Consider the following 13025-nt stretch of genomic DNA (forward strand, 5'->3'; position numbering starts at 1 on the left):
TAGTCTACTTGTCTACCTGTCTATCTGTCCACTTATCTACCTTGCCACCTGTCTATGCTTGCCTACATGTTCTTGTAGGTCTGCCTACTTTTCTGCCTTCCTACCTGTCTAAATGTCTATCTTTCTATTTTTCTAACTGTCTATCTGTCTATTTTCTTATTAGTCTACTTGTCTACCTGTCTATCTGTCCACTTATCTACCTTGCCACCTGTCTATGCTTGCCTACATGTTCTTGTAGGTCTGCCTACTTTTCTGCCTTCCTACCTGTCTAAATGTCTATCTTTCTATTTTTATAACTGTCTATCTGTCTATTTTCTTATTAGTCTACTTGTCTACCTGTCTATCTGTCCACTTATCTACCTTGCCACCTGTCTATGTTTGCCTACATGTTCTTGTAGGTCTGCCTACTTTTCTGCCTTTCTACCTGTCTAAATGTCTATTTTTCTATTTTTCTAACTGTCTATCTGTCTATTTTCTTATTAGTCTACTTGTCTACCTGTCTATCTGTCCACTTATCTACCTTGCCACCTGTCTATGTTTGCCTACATGTTCCTGTAGGTCTGCTTACTTTTCTGCCTTCCTACCTGTCTAAATGTCTATCTTTCTATTTTTCTAACTGTCTATCTGTCTATTTTCTTATTAGTCTACTTGTCTACCTGTCTATCTGTCCACTTATCTACCTTGCCACCTGTCTATGTTTGCCTACATGTTCTTGTAGGTCTGCCTACTTTTCTGCCTTCCTACCTGTCTAAATGTCTATCTTTCTATTTTTCTAACTGTCTATCTGTCTATTTTCTTATTAGTCTATTTGTCTACCTGTCTATCTGTCCACTTATCTACCTTGCCACCTGTCTATGTTTGCCTACATGTTCTTGTAGGTCTGCCTACTTTTCTGCCTTCCTACCTGTCTAAATGTCCATCTTTCTATTTTTCTAACTGTCTATCTGTCTATTTTCTCATTAGTCTACTTGTCTACTTGTCTCCCTGTCCACTTATCTACCTTCACTTGCCACCTGTCTATATGTCTGCCTACATGTTGTCTACCTGCCTTCATGTAGATCTGCCTACTTTTCTGCCTTTCTACCTGTCTAAATATCTAAATGTCTACCTGTCTATTTTTATATTTTTTAACTGTCTATCTTTTTGTTTTTAGCCTATCTGTCCATTTATCTACTCTGCCACCTGTCTATATGCCATCTGCGTATCAATATTTTTACATTTATATCAAAACGCAGCTATAATTGTGATTTGTTATAAGAGTGTACCTACTTAGAGGTTACAATAACCTTCATTTTCCCCAATATTAGAAATTCCGGGCCTAATTAATATTTCTTACTATATACTAAATAATGTTCTAACCATTTTATTCAAACTTAGTGATATAACAGTTGTTTAGTAAAATGACCATTCGGTTTGAATGGCCAAAAAAGTATTTGTTGAGATAGGTTCAAAGTGTTTAAGAAGTTCGTGATCTATCTGGATGCTGCCGAACTCTATTGAACACTTGCACTTTGCCGAAGGACCAGATATATTTAGTTGTTGGCTATATCAGACCGTTTGAAAAGATAATATGAATAAAAGATGTTGAATAAAAGTTTAATTATTGTGTATTTGTAATATTAAGACTTATAGATGATTAGATAGTTGAGGTTTGAATTAGATGTTTTGTATTTGAGTGTTAATTTACGACTGATTGTTAGCTATATGAGATTTAGGTTGATACTAAATTATGTAGATTTTATAATTTTATATATTTTTCTGATTGGCCCATTTTGTGGAGTTAAGGACACCCCATTACAATTTTGGAACCAATCAGTGGTTATTACATTTATCAACCGAACAGGTATTGGTTGATAAATTGCATGATACGAGGAATTTAAACTGGATACAGGTAGTGCGAATTTCTTGGAAATATAAGGATGATTGTATGATGTAGTCAGGGACAGGTGATAAAAATTCTAGGAAAAATGGATTACTGATTTTGCGACAGGACGCGTAACAATGAAAGGGATGAATGAGGGTTTATTGTCGCTATCCTGCATGGAGATAATAAAATATAATTATTATACCAGGGTTGGCAATGACGCGTTAACATGCCCCCGGACTTAAAAAATTATGAGGAATTAATTATGAATATTTTTTAACGTTGCTTAATCATAGTTTTATGCTTATAACAATGTTAATGTTTTGAAAGTTTATAGATATCACATGACATGTGATGATAATATTGATAATAGATTGATTAATGATAATGATAATGGATATAATGTTAGATTATTCACGGACACTTTACTAAAGTCTTTAAAATTGTCCAAATGTTCAAAATGATTGTACTGACACTTCACTAGAGTCGTTAAAATGCCTAAATGTTTCGCATGATTATTGATAATTGACACTTCACCACACTATAATTATTTAATGTTTCAGATAGTTTTTGATTATTCGGTAATACACAAATTGTTTTTTATGTTTAATATTGATCATTTTCACTGTTTCACAATGTAATCACACAAAAGTTAGTTATTAGATTTTACAATGTCTTTGTTTAATTTTGCTTTTACCACTCGAATGATGATGCCGTCCTTAGGGTGCAGATTTGTGATAATGCCTAATCGCGGTCGTAGTGGTTTTAGAATTTAATCGAGGAATAGTACCATACTACCGAATTTAGCTTACAATAAGTTTTGATGCATTTTTGTGCGTTTTCTTGCACAACCGCTTCTGATGATGTTGCCTTGTTCTCTGATGAAGTTGATAGCTGTTGATAGTTGTCAGAGATTTCAAGCACGCATGGATTTAGGATTGATGTTGGTGGTTTGTCAATTAGGAAATGATAGGGGTTTGAAGGATTGTAATTATTTGGATTGGAACCTTGTAAAGATAATAGTCTAAAATTCAATATTGTTTCAATCTGTGTTAATAATTCGCGAGATTTGCTAGAGTTTGCGGTAAATTGTTTTAAAGCTAATATAAAAGATTCCGCGATCAAATCGTATATTACTTCGATGTCGATAGCTTTGGTGACAAAACACACGAACCAATATGTATATGCTTTATACTTTTTATGGACAAAGCTATGGCGATCTCTTAATATCATAAGATTGAATATTTGCACTGTTGCAGCTAAGATTGATTTTTTATTAATTGTTTGATTTATAGTGATATTTTTAGAATTAAATTCAAACCCTGTCTTGGCTAAAGTTGTAATTGTTTTATCGCCGATATTAAGCCAAGTATTCTGATTGTTTAAAAGATTTTGATAGTTAGCATTAGAATAATTTACGTTGTACTTTGCTTGATTATGTTTAGTAGTTAGATTTTGTTTATTTAAAATAAGTTTTTCTGTTGCATTGACTTTAGTTGATAAGTCAACGTCACAGAAGATGTTTTTAATAGCATCGTTTTTTGGATTTTGAGTAAGATTCTTATTTGTTACTTGTTTTATTTGATTATTGAATTTTAATAATGGTGCTGAGGTAGTGTCTCTTATTACCGTATTTGATTTAATGTTGTTGTTAGGTTCAAGATGTTCAGCGTTATAATTAGCTTGATTTAAGTTCATTGTTAGAATTTGTTTATTTAAAACTAGTTCTTCTGTCGTATTAGCTTTAGTTGATAAGTTATGATTACAGAAGACGTTTTTATTAACATTGCTTTTTGGATATTGAGTGATATTCTCATTTGTTAATTGTTTTGTTATTTGATTATTAGAATCTAATAATAGTACCAAGGTAGTTCCCCTTTTTTCCGTATGTGATTTAATGACGTTTATAGTTTCAAGATGCGCAACGTTTTTAGATTTATTATTATTAGATTCATTGAAAATTCTTGATTCAGATGGAATCGAAATATAGTTGTTTGATGTTTTTATATGATTGTTTACTATAATAGTTTTACTTTCGTACCGCGATTTTAGCAATTCCCAAACATTTATATAGTTGTCCGCGGTAGCAGGTAAGGAATCGATTATGTTACCTGCTTCGCCTTTCAAGCAAGATTTTAGGTAAGAATATTTTTGAGAATTGCTAATATTTGGGTCAATATGAATTGTATAGAATGAATTATAGAACTGTAACCAGTTAATATCTGTACCGTCGAAATGAGGTAAATTAATTACAGCAAATTTATTATTGTTTGTTTGATATGATTTGTCACCAAGGCTACTATTTGAGCTAGAATCTGTTTTAAATGTTTTAATAATTGTTATTAAAATTACACAGCATTTAGTATAAGTATCATTGAAATCGTAAAATTCTGTATCTATCAAAAAGTCAATGTACTCTTCGTCATCAAAATGATTTGCAATTTGAATTAATATTTCTTGAAAAGTATCTAAAGAAGGTTTTAGTATTTCTAATATTTGTTTAAGCTCTGATATATCTAACTTGCTACTCTCATTTTCTCTTATTTTTTTACAAAAGCTATGGATTTGCGTCAAACGAAATTTCATAAACTCTTTTTTGATATTTAAATTTTCTAAAGAATCCATATTAACACAGATCTACTACGCAAAATTCAAATAACGATAGGTAAAGATAATGAATAGGAAGGATTAAGAAAAAGGAGTGCTTAAATTAGACTGACCTTTGTGTTGTCGCGTCATGTGTCCGCAATCGTTCCTCATGAGCTGATTTGGATTCAGCTGTTGTTTCCTTGATAATGTGCTGCAGCTTTATTGTGCTATAATTATGCTGCTTCTTGTTGTTTCACGATAATACACAATGCACTTACACTGAGATTTATTGTTAATGTTGATGTTAGTTTGATTTAATTGTTTGAATTGTTGTTGATATAATCGTTGTTTAAATTTGATTTTAGATTAATATTCATGCGATGCAATGTATTATGTTAAAAGATGATTTAACTAATTACACTGTGCACTATAAGTTTTAGATTTTAGATTTTAGATTAATATTCATGCGATGCGATGCATTGTGTTAAAAGATTATTTAACTAATTACACTGTGCACTATAAGTTTTTAGATTTTAGATTTTAGATTAATATTCATGCGATGCAATGCATTATGTTAAAAGATGATTTAACTAATTACACTGTGCACTATAAGTTTTTAGATTTTAGATTTTAGATTAATATTCATGCGATGCAATGCATCATGTTAAAAGATGATTTAACTAATTACACTGTGCACTATAAGTTTTTAGATTTTAGATTTTAGATTAATATTCATGCGATGCAATGCATTATGTTAAAAGATGATTTAACTAATTACACTGTGCACTATAAGTTTTTAGATTTTAGATTTTAGATTAATATTCATGCGATGCAATGCATCATGTTAAAAGATGATTTAACTAATTACACTGTGCACTATAAGTTTTTAGATTTTAGATTTTAGATTAATATTCATGCGATGCAATGCATTATGTTAAAAGATGATTTAACTAATTACACTGTGCACTATGAGTTTTAGATTTTAGATTTTAGATAAAGGTTTTTAACTTAATATGCGATGCCGTGTATCACGCTAGAAGATGAAGATTTAAATAATACACTGTGCACTAAGTTTTAGATTTTAGATTTTAGATAAAGGTTTTTAACTTAATATGCGATGCAGTATATCACGCTAGACGATGAAGATTTAAATAATACACTGTGCACTAAGTTTTAGGTTTAGATTGTTTCTTTCACTTTCACTGGTTGATCCGGTTCGAATGGGACCAAAAAATGTTTAGTAAAATGACCATTCGGTTTGAATGGCCAAAAAAGTATTTGTTGAGATAGGTTCAAAGTGTTTAAGAAGTTCGTGATCTATCTGGATGCTGCCGAACTCTATTGAACACTTGCACTTTGCCGAAGGACCAGATATATTTAGTTGTTGGCTATATCAGACCGTTTGAAAAGATAATATGAATAAAAGATGTTGAATAAAAGTTTAATTATTGTGTATTTGTAATATTAAGACTTATAGATGATTAGATAGTTGAGGTTTGAATTAGATGTTTTGTATTTGAGTGTTAATTTACGACTGATTGTTAGCTATATGAGATTTAGGTTGATACTAAATTATGTAGATTTTATAATTTTATATATTTTTCTGATTGGCCCATTTTGTGGAGTTAAGGACACCCCATTACAATTTTGGAACCAATCAGTGGTTATTACATTTATCAACCGAACAGGTATTGGTTGATAAATTGCATGATACGAGGAATTTAAACTGGATACAGGTAGTGCGAATTTCTTGGAAATATAAGGATGATTGTATGATGTAGTCAGGGACAGGTGATAAAAATTCTAGGAAAAATGGATTACTGATTTTGCGACAGGACGCGTAACAATGAAAGGGATGAATGAGGGTTTATTGTCGCTATCCTGCATGGAGATAATAAAATATAATTATTATACCAGGGTTGGCAATGACGCGTTAACAACAGTAAACTCGTAATAAGTATAATAAATGATACGCTTGTCTGTATGTTAATCTACTATGGTATAAGTGTCAAATGACCTAACATGTATAATTTTATGATACTCTATATCCGTTTAAGACAACAATTGAGGCGTGTTGAATTGCAGAAAAGCGTAGGAGTTAGTATATTTAAAACTTGTTTGTTTCGCTTTATTTTTTATATCACTATAACCGTAACTATTATGTTTCAAAAATATATGCTTGTAAAATAAATGTTTAAATTTTCTATCAAACATGAAGTACAGTTTGAAGTAAATCTGAAAAATCTGATCAAGCACTGCCGTTAACCTCTTTAACCCAAATCCTTGACTTTGCAATCCTGAACACCATTATAAATAACCATTATGGAATTCGGTTATTAAAGTCATTTTTATAAACTGGCAACCATATATAAATAATAATTTGTAATCGTGATAAATTATACGGTTGCATTGACGACAGTAATCCTAAATTTATGTTTGTTGCATTGCACAATCAGAATTTTCAAACGGACTTTGTGGCCGTAACAAAAGTAATGGCCGACCAGTATATTATATATATATATATATATATATATATACCCTAATGATTTACATACCTTGGATGCAAAATATAGCATAAATTCATAATTTTGTAATAAATATCTTTCAGCAAAAAACAACTTCTCGAAATGGTATAAAATAATTATTGATTGCAGGTAGCATTTTGTTTAACACATTTCATTTCTTCCTTTTTGTATTCTGAAAAAGTATATTTAATTGTAGACGTAAACTGTAATCAGTAGCCACTAACAAAACAATACAGAACGTACAGATTCTGATTAGAATCGCTCAAGCACGCGCCAAATTTCTGATTTGATATTTCTTTTATTTCAGACTACGAAGTCAATCGTTATACAAAGTTTCATCAAAATCCTCAAGAAAGAAACTTCAACATTTAATTACGAAGAAATGTCGGGACCGATCTTTGACAAAAACTAATCAACGCGATTCCCAACAAACATATTATTAGTAGAATAGTTTTTAAACTTTTAAAATCATGATTTGGACCTTATATTTTACATTTTTGAACTATTTATTTACATTATAGAGATCCATCGAGGCTTTTGAACTTCGACGTCGATAAAAAGTCCAAAATCCACATACATACTATTTCCAAATTTATTTTCATTCGATTCAGAATGACTTGAAACGTCGAGAAAACATAAAATTAACGAATCAGATTTTTTCACAAAAACAAACTTCTCCTTCGTGAAGTTTACAAGTATTTATACTAAAATATATTTCAAGGTGATGATCGGAAAATTAAAGCTCTACATTATATTTATTATTGTAAAATAAGTAATTTGTATGTTACTTTTCATTTTCAACTACACGGAACATGAGTAAGATATTTTCCAACAAACTAATCTGTAATTATATTATTATAATTATATGTATTTGTTGACTATATCACATGTTGCTTCAAAAATTATACACAAAATGATTTCGTATTAAAAGTTGACAATAAAATTATTATAAAAATTACTGATTATTGAATTAAAATTATTTTGCTTTAAAAGATGATTCAAATTATAGAGTGAATTCTCTATTATTATAGTGATACAAAAACACAACACAAAAATAAAAATCATAATATTAGATAATAAATAAAAAATGACATGCATGTCATAGAATTATTTAATTTTAGATTTTTCAGAATTTGTACTGACAAGTATTGACCATTATTAGTTATTAATCTATTTTCATTATAACACTTTCACTTGATACTTCATTAAAAAAACGACTTTTCAATATTTACAATTTTAAATATTTCAAGTTCTTATGAAGAATTCCATCATACGCGTCCAATCACTGGATTGGCATTCGATTTACTACCAAAAATCTGGTGAATCATGAACACAGATATTAAAAAAAATTAATAAAGCCACTGAAGAAATTTTCAGCTGGCCCTATTCATATGTGACACTTTGTAGCCATCAGTATTTTAATATTACTGTCATAAAATATTTTAATATATTATTTTATTATGCGTATAAAACGATTACACACAGTATAGCAGTTTTGTTTGATGTTAATACAATGCAATTAGTTTCACATACGTATATATCTCCATATTGCGCCATGGTGTTTTAATGCAAACGTGGAAGTAATTTATATTTGAAAAATAGAGAATCTGTTAAAACGTATATTTACACAAGAAAATTGTACATAATTGCATCTCTAGATTCCCGGACATCTTTGACAAAACTTGGTCAACGCACAAAAAGAAAGAACATAATAGAACATTATCACGTTATTTGCAGAAGATCGAAACATTTTGCTTCAAAATTGTGAACTTTTATATTATTTTTCGCTTTTTTAGCCTTCCGAAAAAAAATTCACGTTTTGGTCTGAATTTGTGGAAATATGTGTGTATTCATGTATATGTGTATGTGAGCATAATTTGACTCTTTGTTGCCATTTTATCAAAAATAAGTGCACCGATATGAAAAATTCAGAATCAATTTGATGAAGCATGATAAAAAATCGCATTGATTAGTTATTTTTCATTATTTAAGCATCTAAAGTTGAAATCAGTAAAAACAAATCTAACATTTGCAGAAGCATATCGTTCACTTCATCCCTCTATATGTTCTTTAATTTTATGATTTTTATACATTTTGGAATAAATTGTTTTTCAATATATCTGCTTTATAAAACGACCGATATGCATGTAGTATGTAATTTTTTTCATAATTATCAGAGCGGTCTCCAAATTTTAACGTAAAGTGTGATCATCGATATTTTTTTAGCTAATGAATACCTACTGATTTGTCTTTTTACCGGTACCTGTACCATTATCACCTTTATCGGGACCTTTTGAACTTTTTTGATTTCATCAAAATATTTCCCAATTTTATTATGGCTATCTTTAATTTTATTAGGAACTTTTTGTTTTATTTTAAATCACGTTGTCCCCACTGCTACCATGTTAAGTGAAAGAGACATTGAGATTTGGCAAAATCTTTGAAGTTATTGATAATTATGGTAATACTAGAGTGCATTTTGATTAAAATGGAGACTGAAACGTGCAAGATATTTTAAATAGTAATATACAAGTTCTTTTGTAAAAAATATACCAATGTAATAATACTGAAAACATATCTTGGATTTAAAAGACATGTTTCCTAGTTTTTTGGTACTTTCAAATATCTTATGATGATCCACTCTTCTATCTTTTCTCATCAACTAAAATTTTTGTAACTGTACTTGGAGAAAAATGCCATTTACGCCTTGGTTCATTTATAGAATGATATTAAAACTTGATATATGGTTTATGCTACTTGCTAACGTATTATAACATAATAGTTTAAATATGCAATTTAATGAACTAATATTTAATGAATGCTATTTGAATTCCTAGTCAAAGAAATGAAGTTTGCATTTAATCCAGTGCATTAGACGTTGGAACAAAAATTTAAAAGATTCCATTGTTTTATAAATAGAAACTCAATCCAAATTCATTCCTGATGAAAATATGGATACAAGCATTTAAAGATAAGCCGGATATAAAACTGATATAAATATGATGCATGTTGAAAACTTGATTTGATTTAAGATAAAATGGGAAACATTTAATACATCGAGTATCGAATTATTTTTCATTTAATCGATTTGACAAAAATGCATAATTCATTATGACCAAATACAAAGAGATCTAATGCAACTTTGATCCTGCAATAGCAGCTTTAATATTGAGATTATTTAAATGCATATGTATTCATGTGTATTTTTTACGCAATTAACGCTTTACAAATGCATTAACACCATCAATGTGATATGCACTTATACATATTTGCCTCAAGCAATTGTTCACAATATGATGCTTAAGGAATATTTATATAATAAAAAATTTTCAAGCATTTTTATCTAAAGTACTTAGTCATGAATTATCTACCTTAACATCTGCACATGATTGCAAACGCTTAATATAAAATAGGAACCAAAAATAATTAAATCTCTTTACTCCATAAAATTCAATTACCTGGTATTCTTGACACCAAGGTGATGAACAGGTTCCCCATCCCTGGTTCAGATTGACCGAGTAACGGATGTGCTCGCCGCTCGGCATCCGGGTCACGGTACGCTAGAGAGAGAGACTGCCGATCGAGTGACTGCCTGGTGCCCGATCTCAGCTATCGACGCGCCATCTTTGATGCATGTCCAACGTTTCGTGTCATCATTGACTTATGTGTCACGATGAAAAGTGCACGTCTCCCACTTCTGATGAATGAACAGGAACAGAATTATTATTGTATTTAATTAACATGATTTTTATTTAAAGATTTGTATTTGAAATTGTAATTATGGAGATCAAAATAGTAGATGCTACTTAGGATAAACAATTGAACACACAATCACTTTGATATAAACAATCTGTTTATTCAACTTTTTTTTCCAAATCTTAACAACAATCAGAACCTTTAAGGTTACGTCCTATAAGCTGTTGGGCTGAAACTTCTCCTTACTCCGTATTTTTAATAGTTAATCCAATTTGATGATTTTTTATTATTAGAATTTATTATTAGAATTTATTATTAGAAATTTGACTTGACTAAAATTGATTAGAATTGACTTTTAATTGGTGCAGTAATGCCGGGTAAAGGATATTTTTCACATGGCTATCTATATTTCCAAGTGAAAATCGTTATCACTGCTGCCTACTGCCTGACACAGACTGCTCGAAGTGGGTATCGAACCCTGGATCTCTGAATCGAATCCCGTCGCTCTCAACCGCTTACCTACGGGCGAGCCGGCTTACTGAACTTAAGCGAATAAAAACAAAAAACCTATTAAATGGATCCGATTTTTCCCAACTGTGCTTTCAAAGACTATATGAACTTTTTAGAAAAAATTACTTCTTTTGTATTTGTGCCTTTGGCATGAAGGGATTAAAAAGTAGTTTTCCCGTATTTAGCTTTTGTATCATAAAGTTAGATTTTGTATCATAATGGCTAGAGCTACTGGACGAGTTCAATCATGATTCGAGCAGCTATTGTCAGGCAGTAGTGACAACGGTTTTCACTTGGAAATATCTTAGCAAGTGAAAATTGCCCTGATCCTGTATTGCCGCGTCAATAAATTCTTTTTTTGTTACAGAAATTGTAATAATAATCCTAGTATTAAGTCAAATCAGCACAGCAGCTTATTGGATTCTCTTACTTCTGTTTGCTGTAACAGAATAATAGTAATGCTGAAAAAATGAAGTAGGTAGTAATGGTGATGCCATTCATTGTTTTATTTGGGAAGAATTTCACTTTTTTTCAGAATACTGTTGGGCTAGATAAAGTCAATGTCCACCGAACATATTTATTAACATTCGGTAAAATGTACAAAGCACATTTTACTTCCAGAATAATATTTTTGTCTTATTATGCTCATTCTTTGACAGCTATCAAAACTTAAAGCCTAATGCCTATTGCGCTAGAAGTTCTCCAATAATAACGTAAATTAGTACAATTTTATTTGAATTTATTGCATTTTGAAGAACAATCTTCTGATCTCATCTGAAGAGAGAACAAACAAGCAATCTTGACGACATCACGACCCTTGGTAACGACTTTCACGACGGCATAACCTAAAATTCTTGCAAAAATCATGGATTTTATGGATTCAGACCGAAAATTTATGTTATTTGTCCTTAATGCTTTATTGTCATTTTCTTTCATCTTTGTTGCAAATCCTAATATATTTAAAAAATGCGCGTGTTTGAATGGAGTAACCAAGTCAATAAAAATCACAGCAGTGGTAAAATAAAGCGGTGGTCTCAAAAAATAGGTTCTAACATCTACATATTAATTTCTGATATTCCATCGCCATCCAAAATAAAGTGATTGTTGATAGTGATATTCCAGTTCAAATTACGTCGATACAAACCTGTCGATTGATTTGAATAAAGGATTTTTGTATTTTAAAATTTATTGCTTAGATTCCTTTATTTGGGGTAGTCAAAATAATACCCGCATCTAAAATTTGTAATTGTCTGAATCTTTTGCCAAAACCTACATTAAATATGGGAAAACTGCTTCCCTTAGCAATCTAACTGAAAATGAAGTTCAATCATCTATTTAGCATTCATTGTCAGTAACAATAGATGAACTTTGAGACGCACTAGGAGTGCAAAAATCGTTTGCGCATTAGAATTCTAGTTTTTCTCTCCAATTTTCCTTGTAGTCCAAAAATATAATACCTTGTTTATTTAATCTGAACTATCCTCCGGTCAACACAAACCCATAATCATGATAGCAAAAAAAATCTATGGAGCAATATACTATCACTATATCAATAATGTACATATATAATAACGGCACAGATTAATTTTCAACTATAAAAACGTGAGAGTTAGAATATGTAAACAATTTTTTACAAGAAACTTCGTCACAGTGCAATAAATTTCACGCATTTTGCACGACTTGTTTGCTATTATGCGGTTAAGTTTTTGTTCATTTGAGAAAATGCATGTAAACAATGACAAGTGAACGCAGTCTTTTAAATAGTTTTATATCAAATTCTTCATTTTTATTATTATCAGAGTCGTATTATAATAGAGCAATGATTCACGCTCTATATGTGC

The sequence above is a fragment of the Ctenocephalides felis genome, unplaced genomic scaffold (assembly GCF_003426905.1).
Source record: "Ctenocephalides felis isolate EL2017-DRISC unplaced genomic scaffold, ASM342690v1 CF-g0.4_SCAFFOLD_03571, whole genome shotgun sequence".
In the NCBI taxonomy this organism is placed as follows: Eukaryota; Metazoa; Arthropoda; class Insecta; order Siphonaptera; family Pulicidae; genus Ctenocephalides; species Ctenocephalides felis.